The 20,835-nt window shown below is 34.5% G+C and overlaps 1 protein-coding gene across 1 annotated transcript in view; it reads left to right on the top strand.

The window, feature by feature from the left end:
- The first annotated feature begins 6,939 nt into the window (after positions 1–6,939).
- LOC126691705 (phosphatidate phosphatase PAH1) overlaps positions 6,940–20,835 on the top strand; it is a 35,377-nt gene continuing 21,481 nt past the window's right edge. Inside the window, exon 1 of the mRNA XM_050386806.1 lies at positions 6,940–7,111. The gene's annotated coding sequence lies outside the window, so the exon portion shown is untranslated. The remainder of the gene's footprint in view (positions 7,112–20,835) is intronic.

The raw sequence follows: 20,835 nt of genomic DNA, 5'->3' as shown, positions 1-20,835 counted from the left end.
CATCATCACGGCAATAGTAACCACTAGGAGAGAATCACAATATTACTAGATAGGTAAGCACTAAGAAAAGAAAAGAGGGAAAAAGAATCAGAAATAACAAAAACAAAGAGCATAGAATAGTAGGCATGCACCAATAGGCTAACATCTTCTCTCCCTCTAAAGACCTACTCTCTATCAGAGGCAAATGATTTTTTTGGGCACAAGCCATTCAGGCCCGCTTCCTTAAAGTGATTAATTTCTACGGCAGGATCTTCCTAATAGGTTATTCACATTGAGGAAATGGTTCCCTCCTTAGTCTTGGTCCTTTAACATAACTTAGCATGGCGTATTGATCTTTTCCTTCTTTGATAACTCATTTCTTCCCTACTTACTTCCGCTATTTCATTTACAAGGCATTTCTTGTCGTTGTGGTCTTCATTTTAATTAAGGAGCTTTTATTTATTTTGACTAATGGCAAACATACTTTCTATTATTATTATCATGTCTGCTTGCTATGACTCTTCTGTAGTAGCTCTGCCTGCCATGGGCATGTGACCAAAGTTTTGGCAAACATGACATGATTTGTGCACAAGCCGGACCAAGATGGGTTACAATTAGACCGCTCCCAACTCTCTTATCCAGAACACTTAGGCCCAATACAGCGGGAGGCAGCCCAACCCAATAACTCAAAAAAGGCCCACCACAGCTATATAAACTGTTTGTGATTATTGTATTGGTTAAGCTTGTGAAATATATTTCTCTTAAGCATTCTCTCCAAAAACTTCTCTCTCTCTCACTTTCTTTCTTCACATTGTTTGTTCTTGTTTCCGCCATTGTTGTGTTCTCTAGCAAGCTTCAAATCTTACAGTAATTATCTCTTTAAAAAAAAAAATTGTAATTGCATATTCATGTAATTGTATGTCAATATATTCATATGTTCATGCCTACTATAAGCTTGACTTCTCGCAATTAGAAGGGATGCAAATGCTTTTGCTCTGTATAGAAACTCTATAGGTAAAGGCCTATGGTTGCAGATGATCCCTAACTTCAAAAAGCTGACCATTCAATTCAATGTCATAATTAATTAGGGCCGAATCAGCCGATCCAACTGTTAAGAGTTGACGTAGCTTGTTTTATGGGACCTTGTCACATTCTTAATTAAACACGCAAGAAATGCTGTAAAACTGTCCAATGTGATGTAAGTTGTCATTAAACGTGGTAAAGTTTACTATCATTTGTCACGTGTTGCTATCTATCCAAAATGACCAAAACATCTCAATTTTTAAACAATAATAAAGAGAAATAGATTAGCATACTTCGTGGTCATATTTGACACACAAATGCCAACAACATAGAATAATGATAATAACTTTCATTAAACGGTGAAGTTATTACTCAACGGACACATCACACAAGTTATAGTTGGAAATTAAAGCCACTATCATTTGTTTTCTTTATCAAAATTGATAGAAGGAAGAATTGTTGATGTGTGTGATGATGTGAGTTTTAGCATTGAATTTAACAAAATTGCTGGCATTGACTTTTGTGTTACCTTATTATTACTGCTTACATAAATTGACCAAAAATAGAAAATAAATAAATAAGAAACTGGTTAGTACGCAATGCAACGAAAAGAGAAAATTAGGTCACTACAGGATTGCTGACGCGGTTTTTCTTAACCTTTCAATCAATAAAATGCTTTTATTTATACAAATGTGACATCATTAGATATTTTTTATTTTTTATTCCTTGTGCTGATTAGAAAGTTCACTCACACATTTGCATAAATGACATTATCTTATTGGTTGGGAGGATCACATTAACAGTCCTCCTGGTGGACCTAATAATTTCTTGTGATAGAGAGTAGTGTCAGATTTGAGAGCTATCTTATTGGACCTTGTTAGTTGATTTAAGAACCGATTCTCCCTGATGGATGAGATGAAGGGAAGATAGAAGAGATTTAATGCATTTGGATTTATGTACAAGTTTGCCACCATGTGTTTTGTTAAAAATAGAAAATGAGCGTTGAAAACATCTTTTTGGTGCTCTTAAATATACCTACTTGCAGTCTTGCATGTTAATTTCAAGACATGATTTTTAAGGTAAGTGATGTATTCACTTTTCATTTTCTCTTTTTTGTATTCAAATTCTAAATTTGAATATAGAAAAAAAGACCTATTTTTATACGTAAGGGTGTTTGGTAAGTTATTTTGAATACATAATTTGGGTATAAAATTTATCATACACAGTTTGACATTGTTTTATATTTTTTTAAGTTACTTTTTTCATTTACACACACTTACATCAATCAAGTGGGGCCCTTTGTGTTTTCACAATATTTACGGAATTGTCATTGTATTCATTTTCTATGAAAATGAATATGCTTGAAAGTATTTTTATTTTTGTGTATTCAAATCCAACTTTTAGAATACTGAAAATGAAAACTGAGTACAAGTTTTTTTATGGTGGGTCTCACTGAAAACTAAAAATGAAAACGCTAATCAAACAGGCCCTAAATTGTTTTTTATTTTTTGCTTTTTGTTTTTGAAAACACTCATGACTCAACCAAACAAAAATTTTAGTGAAATCCACGGTTTTTTGTTTCCCAATGTTTGAAACACATTTTAAAACTGTGAACCAAATAACACTAGCGTGCGATATAGCAAAGTCTATCGGTTAGATTAAATGTAACTATCTCATGTGATCATGTCACAATCTAATAGGAAAAGGAAATTAATTGTGAAGTTGTTGCTAAATGTGATGTGAGTTACTAGTGAATGTAAACGGTCATTGTAATGTGACTTGTTATTGTCAAAAGTGGTTAAAAAATGAGGAATTGAACATTTGATGCGATGAACTTTAGTCTTCTAAAAAAAAAAAAAGTTGTGATGAATGAACATGCTGTCATTGCTTGTCTTTGTTAAAGTTGTTACTCCCTCCGTCCCACTTTGTTTGTCCTCTATTCCATTTTGAGATGTCCCAAAATATTGTCCTGTTTCTAAAAATAAAAGTTATTAATTTACTAATGTTCCTATTATACCCCTATTAATTTACTAATTCATTTTTTTGATAAATTTATTTAAGGGTAGTTTTGGAAACTTATACATTTTTAAAAAGTAGACAAGACAATAAATAATGTTCTCTTAAAAAATTTGACTTTTCAAACAGGACAAACAAAGTAAGATAGAGGGAGTACTTATTAATTACCATATAAAGTGATTAAAAAGGAAAGTAGACAAATACCTAAATTTATATAAGGCAAAAAGAAGAAGCAGCGTTGTGTCTTTACTCTTTAGTTATCTAGACAGATTTTATCTATATCTTTTATTTTTGTATATTGACCAATTAAATAGATAATGGTTAGATCAACTAAAAAAAAAAAAAAAAAGATGATGGTTAGATCAACTATTTAGGATTATGTGGGTAGGAAGGATACTTAAAAAAAATTACTTATAAAGAAGGATACATATATGAATATTGTATGAGTCTTTTGGTACAAGATAATTTATCAGAACACTTGAGAATGTTTTTTTCCAAAAAAAAAAAAAAAAAAAAATTCTTGAGAATGATATTTCTTAAGGTTCTCATGTTTGGTTGTAAATTATACACAGAACTCACGTGCCTATAAACATCTCAATTCCCAGCTAATATCACTTTTGCAAGGATGTGGGTATCTATATTTTCACCCCTAAAAATAAGTTATATATATATATATATATATATATTGAAGACAAAAATAAGTTATATTTTAAATAAACTAATAATTTTCATTTATCCAATATAAGTTATAATAAAATAAGTTGTATGTAGTTTATCCAATATAAATAAAATATTTTTATATAGCAAAGTAAATATAAGTATGAAATGTGATATCTATCTATATACAACTATTTAAGGGGCTTCCTCTGTTTGAGATTCTCAATTTAGTTGTCCAAAATACTCTCAAATTCATCTGTTTCTAAGACTTAAATCATAGGGTTGACATGTAAAATTAGTTATTTAAAAACACATAATTTTTAGCTAAATAAAAAAAAAAAAAATTTCTCCCACTTGTACATTTCTCTCTCACGTTAGTTGTCAAGTACTAATACAACTTCTTCTTTTTTGGAAAAAAAAAAATGCTTTTTTTTCCCCCACAATCGTACCATTTTTATATCACTAAACTGTTTTTTTTCCCACCTCCACATTTCTCTCTCACATTAGTAGTCAAGTATTAATACAACTTCTTCTTAAAATAAAAAATAAAATAAAACTGCCAAAAGTAAAATGTGTAAGCCCAAAAAATAAAAAATAAAAAGCCTCATTGCACGCGTGAAGCGCGTGGTGGCTAGTTTTCTTTACTGGCTTCTCCTATTTGGTATTAAATTAGATGCTAAAATAAAATAAATTATTTTTATTGAAAAGACAATATATTATAATATGCCATGAAGAACAAGAAATTTAAATTATTATTCTTTTATCATACGAAATATTAGGCTATTGTTTTACAATTTTAGCGAATTGACTTGATTGATTTTTTATATTATTTTTCTCATTATTTATTTGTTGAAAGATGCCAAAAATAAATGACTTGATATTTTATTTATAAATATAAGTATATTTTGGAAATAACAAATAATTCTTAGAAGATTTTTAAGAATAAACCCTATATAGGAATCTAATCTTTCTTGGAATCTTATTAGATTCTTAATCAAACCAAAGTACAAAACATGAAAGGCAAACATAAAAGGGTCTTGTTAACGGGTGTCCTTAGGGCATTTGTTAATGGACAAGTTTTAAAAAGTTTTGATACCATTTTCATGAAAAATATACAAAACTATAAAAAAAAATTAGGTTATGTTTGATAATAGTTTTTGTTTTCTATTTTCAAAAACTTGTTTTGGGGAATGTAAATAAAAAACAATTTTCTTGTATTTTTGAAATCAAAAACATGTTTGGTTAGTTGAAATTAAAAAGATAGTTTTTTGAAAAAAAAATAGAAAATACTAAAATATGTTGTTGTGGGGGCCGATTAATCAATAAATTATTAAAATCGTGTTAACTGGGTCTGTGGCCCATCCGAGAACGTAAAACTGTCTGAGGAGGCCCATATCAGGTTATAAGGGTAACTAAACGAAAGGAAGAGTAGATATCACGTGAGGTGAGTTCAGTATTCGTTCGAGGACAAAATCCTTCTCGGCAATATGAGTCTGAGGATGACCTGAACGCCATATTGTTACAAACACACCTCAGAGCTACATTACCACTAAAGGTGGGACATGGGACCAAGGGTAAGAAAGAAAAGGCAAACAAATATCTTTAACAATAGTTGCCTCTGCATTAATTGCCTCTCAACCAACTCTCTAACTGCATTAATGTGGAGGTGATGCCTGAACAGTAATGATGCAGCCTTACAGCGGCTGGTTGGAGGTTCCAGAAAGTGTTGGATGGGACAGGAAGGGATCCCCCGAACCCAACCTACACGTGTGTGGTGAAGATGACACCAAGAGGACAATATATAATATGGAAGAATGCATTGGGAAAAGAAGATCAGAATTTCTAAACGAGTAGGACTTAGAAGAAAACCTCATGAAATAAATAATTGAACTTGTTTCAAGGAGAAATTGATCATTATATTAGTGTTAATCCATCTATAAACGTTAAGTTTAATCGTTTTTCTTTTGGAGTTAACCTAGTTCTTTGACATCCACGTACTACAAATTTATTGTTTGGGCCTTTAACGTTCGAACCCAATATAAATTTGGGATCGTCACAAATTGAGTCCTTACAGTTGTTATTAGGATTTGAACTCTAATGCTATCTGATTAAATGAGACAGCTTCATTAAATTAAATGCATTTTTTCATTGACTTTTTAAAAATTAGAAACTAAAAACAATATTTTGTATGTTTTTAGTTTCCTTCACAAATTGAGTTTTGTGAGAATAATTTTTGTTTTCTGTCCATTTTGGGTTGTCAAACAAGTTTTTGAGTCTCAAAAATAGAAAACTGTTTTTGAAAACAGAAAATAAAAGGGAAAAAACAGTTACCAAACATACCCTAAATTACTTTTTAATTTTCCTGTAAAAACTTATAAATTTTTTTCTAAACCAATATTTATAGAACATTCATAAACTTTTCCCAAAACAAAAATTATTAAATTTTTAGGCATCACACTTTTCCAAAAATTTGATATCAAGGAGTAACGTTGATTCTTCAAACCAAAAGCTACCTTGTGCAATTGAAATATATATAAAAATATTGATATTTGTATATTAATTTCCAATATGTGTATTTCAAAAAAGTAAATGAAAGATTTGAGGTTCGATTCTTGTTTATATCAAAAAATCAATTGATATTTTAGTATGATAATAAAGATCAACTGACGTCTTAGTTTGATAATAAAAAGCAATTATCAGGTCACTAAAATAGAGAAGAAAAAAAAAGGGGTTGTTGGTTGGGTCAAAACCACCTCAACTTTACACTTTGAAGGACAACCAAAGTTACCAAACTCGAAACCAGGGCGTGGAGTGTACAACTCTGTTCTTGTTATAACATAAAACTTCAGTTCCGAGGGCACGTTAGTCTTTTAAATATCAGCCATCACAGTTCGTTCACTCCAAGGTCTTGTTACTAGTTATTAGTTCCTTTGTGTTCAATTCAAAGTCCAGACTCCTCCAGATGACATCAATATTTCACACGGAAACTAAAAAAGCTTCAAAATTCCCAAAACACCCTTCTCATCACTCAAAATTTACCTGTAACCTTAACAGCCCGTTTCTGTAATTATAACCAAAAAAAAAAAAAAAACAGGACTAGTCCCAAGCAATTCAATCCCAGGAAAGGAATACCTATTTATTGCTTGGCCATGGAGGTTTCTCTGACTCTGCTGTCTTTGTTTTGTTATCCAAACAAACCTCTTCAAAGTCCAAGTTACGAAGCCTCCAAGAAATTTTAACCGAGGAGGTTTGAAAAACCAAACAAAAGCATTTTAATTAAAATTCAACAAAGATTTTTTAGAAACCTCACCAAGATTATATAGCAAGAGAAAGAAACATAAGAAAGAAAATCTTTTTTGTGCATTTGAGCTTTCAGATTGGTCTGTCTTCGGCTACATCCAAAAGGGTTTTCTTGGATTCCTTCAATTCTCAATCTGTAAGTTTTTTTTAACCGCCTGAATGTCGTTATTTTGCTCTGAAGACTTGCTTTCTCATTCATTATTTTTTTTCCTAGAAGTTTTTGTTTTGGTTTAATTTTCTTTGAATGTTGGTTTTTATGCATTTTGTTGATGATAGTGCATAGAAATCAATCAAAGATTTGATTTTTTGTCGTGCTCTATGAATTACTCAATCTCTTTCTCTCTCTGACACAAAATGAAATGCACAAAATATTCTCTCTTGGAGAGTTTTCTTAAAAAGTAGTTTTTATGAACGAGGGACTATGAAAAATTATACGTTAACACTCTGTTTCAGTAATAATTGACGTGCATAAACTAACTGATTCAAAAATTAAAATAATAAAATATTATTATTTTGGACAAGTAGACCCAGTCCACATATGCCAAAAGCTCAACCCAACTGCCGTCCACAGACTAGCTGACTTAAAAATTAAAATAATAAAATATTATTATTTGGACAAGTAGGCTCAGTCCACATATGCCAAAAACCCAACCCAATGTCCAACTCATAAGCATATAAACTCATGTATTATCTCTTTCCTTTCCTATGTAAGACTCAAGATTTTCACCACTTTTAATAACATTTTCAAGTGAACATAGAAAACATCAGTTTCTTATTCACTCCACGCTATTTTTCCAACAATCCCCTACATGAATAAAAATTGATAAACACAATGCAAATAATGATGCAAACACAAAGAGTAGAAGAAAAGTTATTGTATCGAGAGAGGTGAGTTTTGGCTTTATGAAAGACTATCGGATATACTAGCTAATAAGTGAACACGATGTTTTTGAATTGTCAGCCGTTTGTGTATACCAAGACAATAGAATTCACACAACTCATTTTCGAACATATTTCGTTCTTATAGTTATGTTCATTTCGGCTCTGAACATCCTGGTAAATTCATGAAGTGCTTTAGAGAATTCAGCCTTGAAACTCTCATGGAAGCAGCGCACTTTACACTCATATAGGTGACTTTTATTAAGAGTATCCTGCTATATCTCACTTGGAATTCCAAGATATAAGAATCATTAAAAGTAAAGCTTACTCTGAACATAGCTTACTCTGAACATTGCTTACAGGCATCACTATTTCATCATAAGAATAGGTGGGAGATGTTATCTCCATAGTGATAAAACTAGTCTCCATAATTCGGTTGTCCCTTTGAACCTAGATCTTGGGCTCTCCAATCAGCTAGGTTGGGTTGTCATCCCGGAGATTTTTATGTCATAGGTTTTAACCCCATTCCCCTTGACGAGCAATTTACTTGCTCTCTACTAAAACCTTTGGTTAACGGATCCGCTATATTCTCTTTCGACTTTATGAAATCAATGGAAATAATTCCATTAGAGAGCAGCTGCCTCACGGTATTATGTCGTCGACTTATATGTCAAGACTTATCGTTGTACATATGACTCTGTGCCTTACCAATAGCTGATTTGCTATCACAATGTATACAAATAGAGGACACAGGTTTCATCCACATTGGCATATCCTCCAGGAAATGACAAAGCCATTCTACTTCTTCTCCTGCTTTATCTAATGCAATAAATTCTGATTCCATTGTGGATCTAGTAATGCATATTTGTTTAGAAGACTTCCAAGATATCGCTACACCACCAAGTGTAAAGACATATTCACTCTTGGATTTGGTGTCTTTTGTGTCGGATATCCAATTAGCATCACTATACCCTTTTAGTACAGCTGGATATCGAGTGTGGTGCAACCTATAGTTTAGGGTGTATTTCAAATACCTCAAAACCCTAACTAATGTCTTCCAGTGGTCTTCCCCTAAACTACTAGTGTATGTACTTAACTTGCCAACAGAATATGATATGTCTGACCTAGTGCAGTTTATTATATATATAAGACTGCCTATTATTCTCAAATACTCCAATTGAGATATGCCTTACCCTTTATTCTTAGTTAGATGTAAATTTACATCTACAGGTGTTCTCATTGGACTGTCATTATATTTTTTGAATTTCTCAAGAACTTTCTTAATATAATGTGATTGAGATAAGACAAGTTCATCAGATTTTCTAGAAATTTTCATTCCTAATATCACATCTGTAACACCTAAATCTTTCATGTCGAACTCATTAGTCAACATTCTCTTGGTAGCTTTAATGATATCATTATTGCTATCTATAATGAGCATATCATCAACATAGAGACACACAATGACATAGCCATTTGCAGTATCCTTAATATACACACATTTGTCACACTCATTCATTCTAAACCCATTTGACATCATTGCATTGTCAAATTTCTCATGCTATTGCTTTGGAGCTTGCTTTAATCCATAAAGAGATTTAACAAGCCTACACACTTTCTTTTCTTGACCAGGGATAATGAACCCCTCAGGTTGTTCAATATAAATCTCCTCATTTAATTCACCATTTAAGAATGCAGTTTCTACATCCATTTGATGTATCTCAAGGTTAAGCAACGCTACAATAGCTATCAACATCCGAATGAATGTTATTCTTGTAACAGGTGAATATGTGTCAAAATAATCCACACCTTCCTTTTGTTTGCAACCCTTTACAACAAGTCTTGCCTTGTACTTGTCAATAGATCCATCAGCTTTCAGTTTCCTCTTGAATATCCATTTGATAGAATTACACCCATAGAGCATGATCCTAGCAATGAGCAAACCAGCAAATCATGCACTGTGATTACAGCTGTAGTAGAAAAGGCTCCTCCATGATTCTAGCATTATTAAATAAAGGCGCATATCACTCTATCTATTCTAGGAAAGCTAAGATTGTGGTATTCCGTATTTGTTGTATATTTACTTGATTGTAGCCATCCTGTACAAGTCCATAAAATGGACTAGAAACATTATGTAATTAATTATATATAAGATATAGAAGTCTTCTCTCTATCTCAACCCTGTGAGATAGAATTTCTCAAACTTCTTTATGATATCAGAGCCAACAGGAAGATAGAGAGAAGACTTCTATATCTTATATATAATTAATTACAGAATGTTTCTAGTCCATTTTATGGACTTATACAGGATGGCTACAAGCCTACAATCAAGTAAATATACAACAAATATGGAATACCACAATCTTAGCTTTCCTAGAATAGATAAAGTGATATGCGCCTCTATTTAATAATGCTAGTATCATGGAGGAGCCTTTTTTACTACAATTGTAATCACAGTGCATGATTTGCTGGTCTACTCATCGCTAGGATCATGCTCTATGGGTGTATCACTTGTCAAATGCAAAAATCTTGTAGATTACCTTTTCTACAAAGTGATAATAATATAAGTATCCCTTTCTATAAAGTTCATTGTGATTTATGGGGGCCAGCACCAATTGTTTCCAGAGACAAATTTCGGTTCTATGCCATTTTTGTTGATGAATTCACAAATTTTACATGTCTCTTTCCTCTTAAACATAAATCTGATCTATTTGACACATTTGTCCAATTTCATAATTATGTTTCTTGTCAGTTTGATGCCAAAATACGCATATTTCAAAGTGATGAAGGAGGGGAATTTGCAGCCAAAGCATTCACTAATTTTTTAATAGCTAAGGGTATCCATCATCAATCTGCATGCCCTAAGACTCCAGAACAAAATGGCAAGGCTAAGAGAAAGCATCGAAGCATCACAGAATTAGGGTTAACCATGATGTTCGATGCCAAAATTCCACCAAGGTTCTGGTTGGAATGCTTTTCCACAACAGTTTTTCTGCTCAACAGATTGCCCTCTCCTACTTTAGGGATGGACTCACCCTTCTATCGTCTCTATGGCAAACATCCAGACTATGGCACTTTTCAAATCTTGGGAAGTAGGTGCTTTCCTTATCTTGGAGACTATAGACAACACAAATTGGAGCCAAAGTCACTGCCTTGTGTGTTTCTTGGTTATAGCAGCAAACACAAGGGATACAAGTGCCTCTATCCTCCAAAAGGTCGCATTTACATCTCACGGCATGTGGTGTTTGATGAGTCCATTCTACCATACTCACAACCCACATGTCTTTATGGTCATGAACCAGTTGAAGGGGAGCTTTGCACCTTCTCTGAATGGGAGAACTTTGCAGCTGACAACACCATTCCTTCATCAAATCCTTCTCCACCATTGACAGCATTTGCTCCACCACCATCTCCAACTGATTCTCAACTCTCTTTGCCTCAACCACCACCTGCTAGCCCACAGTTAGACCCAGAAGTAAGAGCACTATCTGAAAATGATTCACCCATCTCAGAACAGCTAGCTATTGTCAGGCCTCAACCAATTCAGCATACTATGCTTACTAGATCCAAGGTTGGCATACGTAAGCCAAATCCAAAATATGCAAATCTTCATGTTGTCCATGAGATTCCAGCAGTCCCAAAATCAGTCATTGCAGCCAAAAAACACCTTGGTTGGTCTGCAGCAATGGATGAGGAGTTGGCTGCCCTTTCTGCCAATCAAACTTGGACCCTTGTTCCTCGTAGACCAGAAATGAATGTGGTGGGATGCAAATGGGTTTACAAAGCCAAGCTACAGCCCAATGGTTCCCTTGAACGCCTCAAAGCACGTTTAGTGGCAAAATGCTTTAATCAAGTCGATGGAGTGGATTTTTTTGAGACTTTTTCACCTGTCATCAAGCAAGCCAGCATCAGAGTTGTCCTCACTATTGCAGTTGTTAAACGCTAGGAACTTCGACAACTTGATGTCAAAAATGCATTTTTGCATGGCCACCTTAGTGCACCTGTCTACATGCAACAACCACTTGGATATGTGGATCCTACTTGCCCAACACATGTTTGTCAGCTAAGCCCGAGCTCTCTATGGTCTCAAACAAGCTCCTAGAGCTTGGTTTGATCGACTTAGTGACTTCTTCCTCTATCTCGGGTTTTATTGCAACATCACTGACCCAATGGTTCCCTTGAACGCCTCAAAGCACGTTTAGTGGCAAAATGCTTTAATCAAGTCGATGGAGTGAATTTTTTTGAGACTTTTTCACCTGTCATCAAGCAAGCCAGCATCAGAGTTGTCCTCACAATTGCAGTTGTTAAACGCTAGGAACTTCGACAACTTGATGTCAAAAATGCATTTTTGCATGGCCACCTTAGTGCACCTGTCTACATGCAACAACCACTTGGATATGTGGATCCTACTTGCCTAACACATGTTTGTCAGCTAAGCCCGAGCTCTCTATGGTCTCAAACAAGCTCCTAGAGCTTGGTTTGATCGACTTAGTGACTTCTTCCTCTATCTCGGGTTTTATTGCAACATCACTGACCCTAGTTTGTTTATCTGCCATTCTTCAGGGGGAGTTCTTATACTACTTTTGTATGTAGATGACATGGTAGTCACTGGTGATAGCCCAAATTGTATTAATTGGCTCATAAATCAGCTGGCTCAACAGTTTTCAATTAAAGATCTTGGCTTCCTTCACCACTTTCTCGGCATTGAAGTTCATAAGGTTGGACATAGTCTTTTCTTGTCCCAGCATCGATATGCGTTGGATCTTTTAGCTTGAGCTGACATGAGTTCTTGCAAACCTATTTCCACACCCATGCCTTGCAAAGGTAGACATCTCTCACATAACTCTGAGCTATTTTCTGATCCTAGCAAATTTCGAAGTCTTTTAGGTGGACTCCAATACCTTACTTTTACAAGACCAGACATTGCTTATAGTGTCAACCATGTCTTCCAATTTATGCAATCTCCAACAGTGGCACACTTTCAGCTTGTCAAACGGCTTTTGCGGTATGTTAAAGGAATAGCTCACTTTGGGATGAAAATTCTAGCTGAGTGCACTCTAGACCTTTATGGGTTCTCCGATGCAAATTGGGCTGGATGTCCAATGACTTGAAGATCCACTACAGGCTTTTGCACTTTTCTTGGCAGCAATTGCAAATCATGGAGTGCAAAGAAGCAGGCCACTGTGGCTCGATCTAGTGCTGAGGCTGAGTATAGGTCCATGGCCTCTACTGTAGCTGAAATTACTTGTCTCTCTTTCCTTCTACGTGACCTAGGCATTCCACAACCTCAAGTGCCTATTCTGCATTGTGATAATCTAAGTGCTCTGTATATGTCTATCAATCCAATTCTCCATGCTAGAACAAAACACATCGAATTGGATTACCACTATATTAGAGAACGTGTGGCACTTGGAGCATTACTGACTCATTTTGTTTCATCTTCAAATCAGCTTGCTGATATATTTACCAAGCCTTTGTCAAAAATTCAATTTCAATCATTGCGTGTCAAACTTGGCCTTTGTCCTCATCCATGGCCATGTTTAAGGGGGAGTGATAGAATTACACCCATAGAGCATGATCCTAGCAATGAGTAGACCAACAAATCATGCATTGTGATTACAACTGTATTAAAAAAGGCTCCTTCATGATTCTAGCATTATTAAATAGAGGCGCATATCACTCTATCTATTCTAGTAAAGCTAAGATTGTGGTATTCCATATTTGTTGTATATTTAATTGATTGTAGCCATCCTGTACAAGTCCACAAAATGGACTAGATACATTTTGTAATTAATTATATATAAGATATAGAAGTCTTCTCTCTATCTCAACCCTGTGAGATAGAATTTCTCAAACTTCTTTACCATTTATATCCTGGAGGTTTACAACTTGGTGGAAGATCCACTAGTTCCCATGTATGATTTTGTAAGATGGATTCAATCTCACTATTGACAGCTTCTTTCCAAAAAGGCACCTCAGGTGTGGAAATAGCTTCCTTGAAGCTTTGAGGTTCATCTTTTAACATATAAGTTAGAAAATTCGGACCAAACGATTTTGACGTTTTAGCCCTCTTACTACGTATAGGCTCAACCTGATTCCTCTCTTCCATCAACTCTTTATCATGAGAGGTACTAGATGTAGACTCAAAGTTTCTCTTAAAAGAACTTGATACTTGTGTGGATTTGCAAGGAAATATTTCTTCAAAAAATACTGCATTCCTTGATTTAATAATTTTATTCACATTCATGTCAGGAACGTCAGATTTATGAATTAGAAATCGATATGCACTACTATTATGAGCATAACCAATGAAAGCACAATCCACTAATTTTGATTCTATCTTTATCCTTTTAGGAATAGGGACAACCACCTTTGCCAAACACCCCCACACCTTTAAGAATTGATAGGAATGTATTTTACCTTTCCATAACTCATATGGCATCTTCTTGGTTTTCTTTTTAGGCAATTTATTTAGAATATAATTGGCGGAAAAAATGGCTTCCCCCCACAAGTTCTACGGTAAACCGAAACTTAACAACATCGCATCCATCATATCCTTCAAGGTTCTATTTTTCCTCTCAGCAACTCCATTTTGCTGAGGTGAATAAGATGCAGTGGTTTGATGAACAATACCATACTGTAAACAAAACTCACCAAAAGGTGATTCATATTCCCCACCTCTATCACTTCTTAGAACCTTAATCTTTTTGTTGAGTTGATTTTTAACCTCATTCTTATATTGAATGAATGCCTCAATTGCCTCATCCTTGCTCCTTAACAAGTACACATAACAGTATCTAGTGCAATCATCTATGAAAGTGATGAAATATTTCTTATCACCTCTAGTTTGTACAACTTTCATGTCACAGACATTACTATGTATTAATTCTAGAGGTTCAATGCTTCTTTCAATTGATTTAAAAGATGCTCTAGCCATCTTAGCTTTCACACAAATTTCACACCTACGATTAAAATCAATTTTAAATTTAGGAAATAAATTTAAATTTACCAATCTATCTAAAGTATAATAATTAACACGACCCAATCTACCATGACAAATATTAAATAACTCAAGCATGTAAACAGAAGATGTACTCTTATTATTATCAATAGTAGGAAAAACAGTCATTACATTCATCTTAAACAAGCCATTGCTCAAATATCCTTTGCCCATATACATTCCACTCTTAAAGAGTGAAAATTTATTAGACTCAAAAACCAACTTGAAACTATTCTTGCTCAACAATGAGTCAGATACAAGGTTCTTTTGAATTTCTGGCACATGCAGTACATCTTTCAAAGTAAGAAACCTGTCTGTAGTCATTTTGAGCACAACCTTTCCAATTCCTTCAATCTTAGAGGTTGAAGAATTTCCTATGAAAATTTTTTCTCCATTACCCACATGATTGTATGTAAAAAACATTTTCTTTTCTGAACATACATGGTGAATAGCTCCAGTGTCCACCCACCATTTCTTGGTATTTCCTCTTACCAAGTTCACTTTAGAAATCACCGCAAAAAGGTTCATGTTGGTTTGAGTTACAATAGGATTCACAACGATTTTGTTTGACATCTGTGTTCAAAAAAATTCAAACAAATTAAATCCTCAAAACCAGCCAAGTTTAAGAAATAAATATAAATATTTACTTTCAAACGATATCGTGCAAAATAGAAAGTAAAGCTAACTACATGAACTAAGTAGGCACACTGCGAACACAATAAACAAAATCCTGTTTGATAGAAAAGTTTGAGTAATGTTATTTGTAATTTTTTAAAATATATTTGAATGAAAAAATATATGAAAATATGTGTAATGTTATTTAAAAACTGAAAATGAGTTGTTTAGCAACTCTACCAAACTTACCCTTAAAAACCCAGCCAAGCAATGAACCGTAAGAGACAAAATAAGCCTAATATTATATTATATAATCAAAACCACCGACATTGTCAAGCACGAAATCAGCTTTATCAAATGCTTAGAAAATATCTAAGACAGAGCAGGCACGATTCGTACAAAGACCGAACAAATGAAAACAAACCCCAGCCAAACAATGATTCAAGTAAGACAAATATCCTAATATTATATAATATAATTAAAGAATATGGATGGTCTTGAAAAATCAAAATTACCAGCTAGGGAAAGCTGTTGGTTAAATGATGATTTTGTAGTTTTTGAAAGTGCCTTGTCAAATGAACTATGTATTTTGTTAGATGCAGATAAGGGTGGCATGTACTCTGTATAAGGCTTGTAGCCAACTCTCAGCCCACGTTGGCGAGTTAATTTATGGAATTATCCTCTTAACCAAAAAAAAAAAAAATCAAAATTACCAGCACAGTCAAACACGTAAACTTTTGAAGATCATAAGTTAATTTATAATATAAACAAGTGGATATTTATGCTAAGCGGTAAACACAACTCCAGTTTTTCCAAGTTTTGCGCAGAGTACACAGTTGCCGATTAAGCGTTTTTCAACCGACGCAAAATTCCTTTCACCTAAATCACAAAAATAAATTAAAATATAAAAAATCTGGTTTAGAACACCACAGTAGATGTGATAAATGTGCCAAATATCAAATATTTGGCACATTTATCACATCAAACACAAAAAATACCTTTTATCGGATGTTTTATATGTGTCAAAATTTTACCATTTGTGTCTAATATTTGGCACATTTATCACATCAAACACAAAAAATACCTTCCATCGGATGTTTTATATGTGTCAAAATTTTACCATTTGTATCTATATCGTTGCAAATTTGCAACAGTACGGACAGGAATGGAGCTGTTCATTGACTAGGGGGCATTGGCCCCCCCTAGTTTTTTCTTTTTTTTTTTTTTAAAAAATCGTAGTAGTATATACCTTCTGAATTTTTTTAACATTTAAGTCCAAGATAATTACTTTTGCCCCCCTCTCCCCAACAATTTACAAATTGGCCCTTAAAATCCAACCAAAATAAAAAAAAATAAAAAAAATAAAAAAAAAAAGTCCATCACTTTAGTTGATGGCCTCTCCACAAACAAACAAGCAAAATCCCCAAAAACAAGTAACAAATCCTTGAACTGTGAGATATAAAAAATTAAAAAAAAAAGCCTCTTTGGCATCCTACTCTGCGTTGTTCTTGAGGAATGAGGAGGCAACTCAAAGAAATTTATCAGACATTGTAATTTCTAGAAAGTCACTCACTCTTCTTTGTTTAGAATGTTTATTTAAGAAAGACAAAGGGTTTGTACTTAGACTACTCTTGTTCACTCTTAGCTCTTTTTTGTGTGTGGCCATAAGCTATTGAGTGTGTTACTAAGGGTCCGTTTGGATTGAGCTTATTTTTGCTGAAACTGAAAACACTGTAGCAAAATAATTTTTAAATGTATGAATAATATCGTGAGACTCATTTTTAATGAAAAAGTAGCTGAAAAGTGGAATTTGTGGGTCCGTGAACAGTGTACGAGTGCACTGTTCACGGTTGATTTGGTCAAATAGTGCAATTGGGGAAAAAAAAATAAAAAATCAGAAAACGCAGTCCAGGATTCAGCGGAAAACGCTGAATCCAAACGGGCACTAAGAGGACTATGTGTGTGGCTATTAATTTTTAAGGGAATGTAACTATTTGACTTGCTAAGTTAGTGGGCTATGTGTGTGGCTATTTAATTTTAAGGAAATACTTCTAATATTTAACTGGTTAAATTGGTTTAACTTGAAAGTTGAAACGTTTGAGGTTTTTTTTTGGGAAAACATTTGAGGTATGGGCTTTTCTTATCTTCTCTTTGTTTACATTTTTTTTTTTTTTAAAATTCTCAATCAGTAGAGCTATAAGGTTTGAAATTGATGAAATATGGGAAAATTAATTAAATAAATAACGAAACGAACTAATGGTAACATTAATTTTTATAAGATAGTCTCTTTTAGTTACAAGTCAAGAAATTTTTTTATTGTATTTTTTGCCCCCCCTAAATCTAAAGTCTAGCTCCGTCCCGGGGTACGGACACAAATGGTAAACTGAAAAATATTATTTTATTCGACTTTTCTCTCTCCTCTCATTTCTTTATTTGATTTTCTCTCTCCCTTCTCAGAATTTGTCTCTCTCTCTTCCAAGTTCCCAACCCGTGTTCTTCCTCTTCTCATAATCGGACGTGAGAAAGAAGAAGGCAGCACAGAAGAAGGCGGTGGCGGCGGCCAATCATCGTCATAACCACCACCTCAGCAACAAAACCCAAATCCAAAAAAACCCAACAAACCCACCACGGCACCACCATATCTTAACCCACAACCATCATTGGCCACAAAACTCAGCCAAATCCAAAGCAACAAAACCCAAATCCTTCAACAAAACTTAAATCCAAAAAACTTGCAGTAAACCCACCACTCCATCTGAACCCACAACCATTCCCACTGCAAATCAAACTCAGCCCACAAATCCATTACTTGAGACCACAACCACAAACCAAAACCATAAACCACCGTAGACCTACGCTCTGTGGAGACCATCGCCAAGCAGTGCGGAGACCATCGCCAACCATCGCCTTCAAGAACATCGCTACAGCATTAGGCTCGGTGGAGATGGGTTTTACCAGCGGCTAGTGGTTGGTGGATTTGGTGGTTGAAGGTGGTGCTTGGCGGTGTGAGCTTGAAAGTGGGTTTAGCCGGTGATAGGTTTGGGTTTGGCAAGTGATCTCAACCCGAGGCCGCCGTCGATCTCACTCTCTTCCATCTCCTTTCTGTCCACCTTTCACTTTGCCTCTCTCTAGTTGTGGGTTTTTTTTTTTTTTTACTGCAATTTGGGTTGATCTGATATTGGTGAGTAATTGTGGTGGTTGGTTTGCAGTAGAGGTGTTGTTGTGGTAGTGGACATTGGTGGCTGGTGGTTGTGCCGTTGATGTTGTGGCTGTTGTTGATGATAATGGGAATGAGACAATATATTATTTTAATGTGTAGTAAATATTATTTTAATGTGTAGTAAATATTATTTTAATGTATAGAATTGAATGATAAAACATCTGATAAATGGGATGTTGTAAAATGATGTGGTAAAATAATAAAGCAGGCCTTTGGTGTGGTAAAATGACATAATTTTTGCAACAGCTGCTATGGATGTTCTTAAGATTGTTGGATATATTTTAACAATTTACTTTTGTAATAAAGCAAAAGAAACAATATACATATCTAAATATAAATAATAACACAAATTGATGTAATAGATCAAGTCTTGTGTTTGACACAATTTCCTTAAAGCAGATTTCGCCCCTCACACAATCATTGTGGTGCTTTGAGACTCACGGACGTCTGCCTCCCAGGATAAAATGATCTACAACACGAAAATGAAGCACACAAGGTTGTGTTTTGCGAACTACTTAATGTCTCTTTCTCTCTCTTTGACACAAAATGAAATGCACAAAATATTCTCTCTAGATGAGTTTTCTTAAAAGGTAGTTTTTATGAATGAGGGACTATAAAAAATTATACATTACTGAACAGACACTCTGTTTCAGTAATAACTGTTGTGCACAGACTAACTGACTCAAAAATTAAAATAATAAAATATTATTATTTGGACAAGTAGGCCTAGTCCACCTATGCCAAAAGCCCAACCCAATGTCCAACTCATGAGCATATAAACTCATATATTATCTTTTTACTTTCCTATGTGGGACTCAAGATTTTCACAACTTTTAATAATATTTTCAAGTGAACATAAAAAATATCAATTTCTTATTCACTTCACACTATTTTTCCAACGTCATTATGATTCTTATTCTCACATATCATGGTTTCCTCAAACCACCAAACACCCTTACCATATTTATTTTTCCAAAATCACCTTAGCCACTAGAATATTTGGTAATTGCCTCTTACAGACGGTCTCTTTCCCCTATAGTGCATTGTTGAATTATTTGTAGTTGTGGGATGTCATCCGAGGTGGTCCGTATATTTTATTGGTTTTGCCTGATACTAGGGGTGGCAAATGGGTGGGTGGGTCATATATGGGTTAGGTGTGTAATTACTTATTTATCCATTTATGACCCGTTTATATATAAATTAATTATCCATTACCCGCCCAACCCATTTAATTAGTAACCCGCCCATTTAACCTCATATGACCCAAATAAATAAATAACTTGTTACTAGATATTCCCATTAAGTTAGCAACAACAAAATTTCTCATAAACCAAACAAGACCTTGAAAATCGGATTAAAATCTTTTAGCTTTATAAAAATCAACCACTTCATTTTCATTTATTTTCCCAAACTTTCTCACAAACCAAACAGAACTTCTCCTCACCCAGACCAATACCTAGCTAATCAAACAATCTTTTAAGCAAACAAACAAATACTCATAGAACTAACTTGAACTTTAGTCTAAACTCTGAAATACAATTTTCCCCAATTTTCTCAAAACTTTCTCGGCAACCAAATAGAAAAACTCGAAAAAAAAAAAAAAAAAAAAAAAAAAAAAAAAACTCATGTGCCTCATGTTCGACCCTCCATTCTTGAACTCTTCGTACAAATATTGATCTTCTTCGTCGTTCTCAACGTCGAGCCCTTCGTCGTTGTTGTTGTCGTTTTCATTGCTATCGGAGTCGTTGACTCGAGGCTTAGCCGAAGGACCTTTCTCCATGGCGTCCATGCGCTTGAAATGGACCCAGGAGGAGATAAACCTCAAAACGGGCATGGATCTCGCTTTCTGCAGCTCCGTGCAGTACTATAGGAGTAGATCAGCACGACGGTCTTGTCGTGGGACCAGCACGCGCCGCCGAGGCAGTGAAGGGTTGGGGTTGAGTTTGGGGCTAGGCCTGGATCGGAGTCTGGGTCGAGGTCTGGGGCTGGGCCTGGAAAATCTAAGAAAATCTAAGGGAAAGTGTTTGGGAGAGTGTTTGGCTACTAAGGAAATATGAGGGAGACTGAGACTGAGGGTTTTGGGCTTAGAAATCTAGTGTTTATTTAAGTTTTTAAATTTTAGAAGGGTTTAGTGGGTTTATTTAAT

The sequence above is a fragment of the Quercus robur genome, chromosome 7, assembly GCF_932294415.1.
Source record: "Quercus robur chromosome 7, dhQueRobu3.1, whole genome shotgun sequence".
Classification (NCBI taxonomy): Eukaryota; Viridiplantae; Streptophyta; class Magnoliopsida; order Fagales; family Fagaceae; genus Quercus; species Quercus robur.
This window is presented reverse-complemented; position numbering and strand designations above follow the sequence as displayed.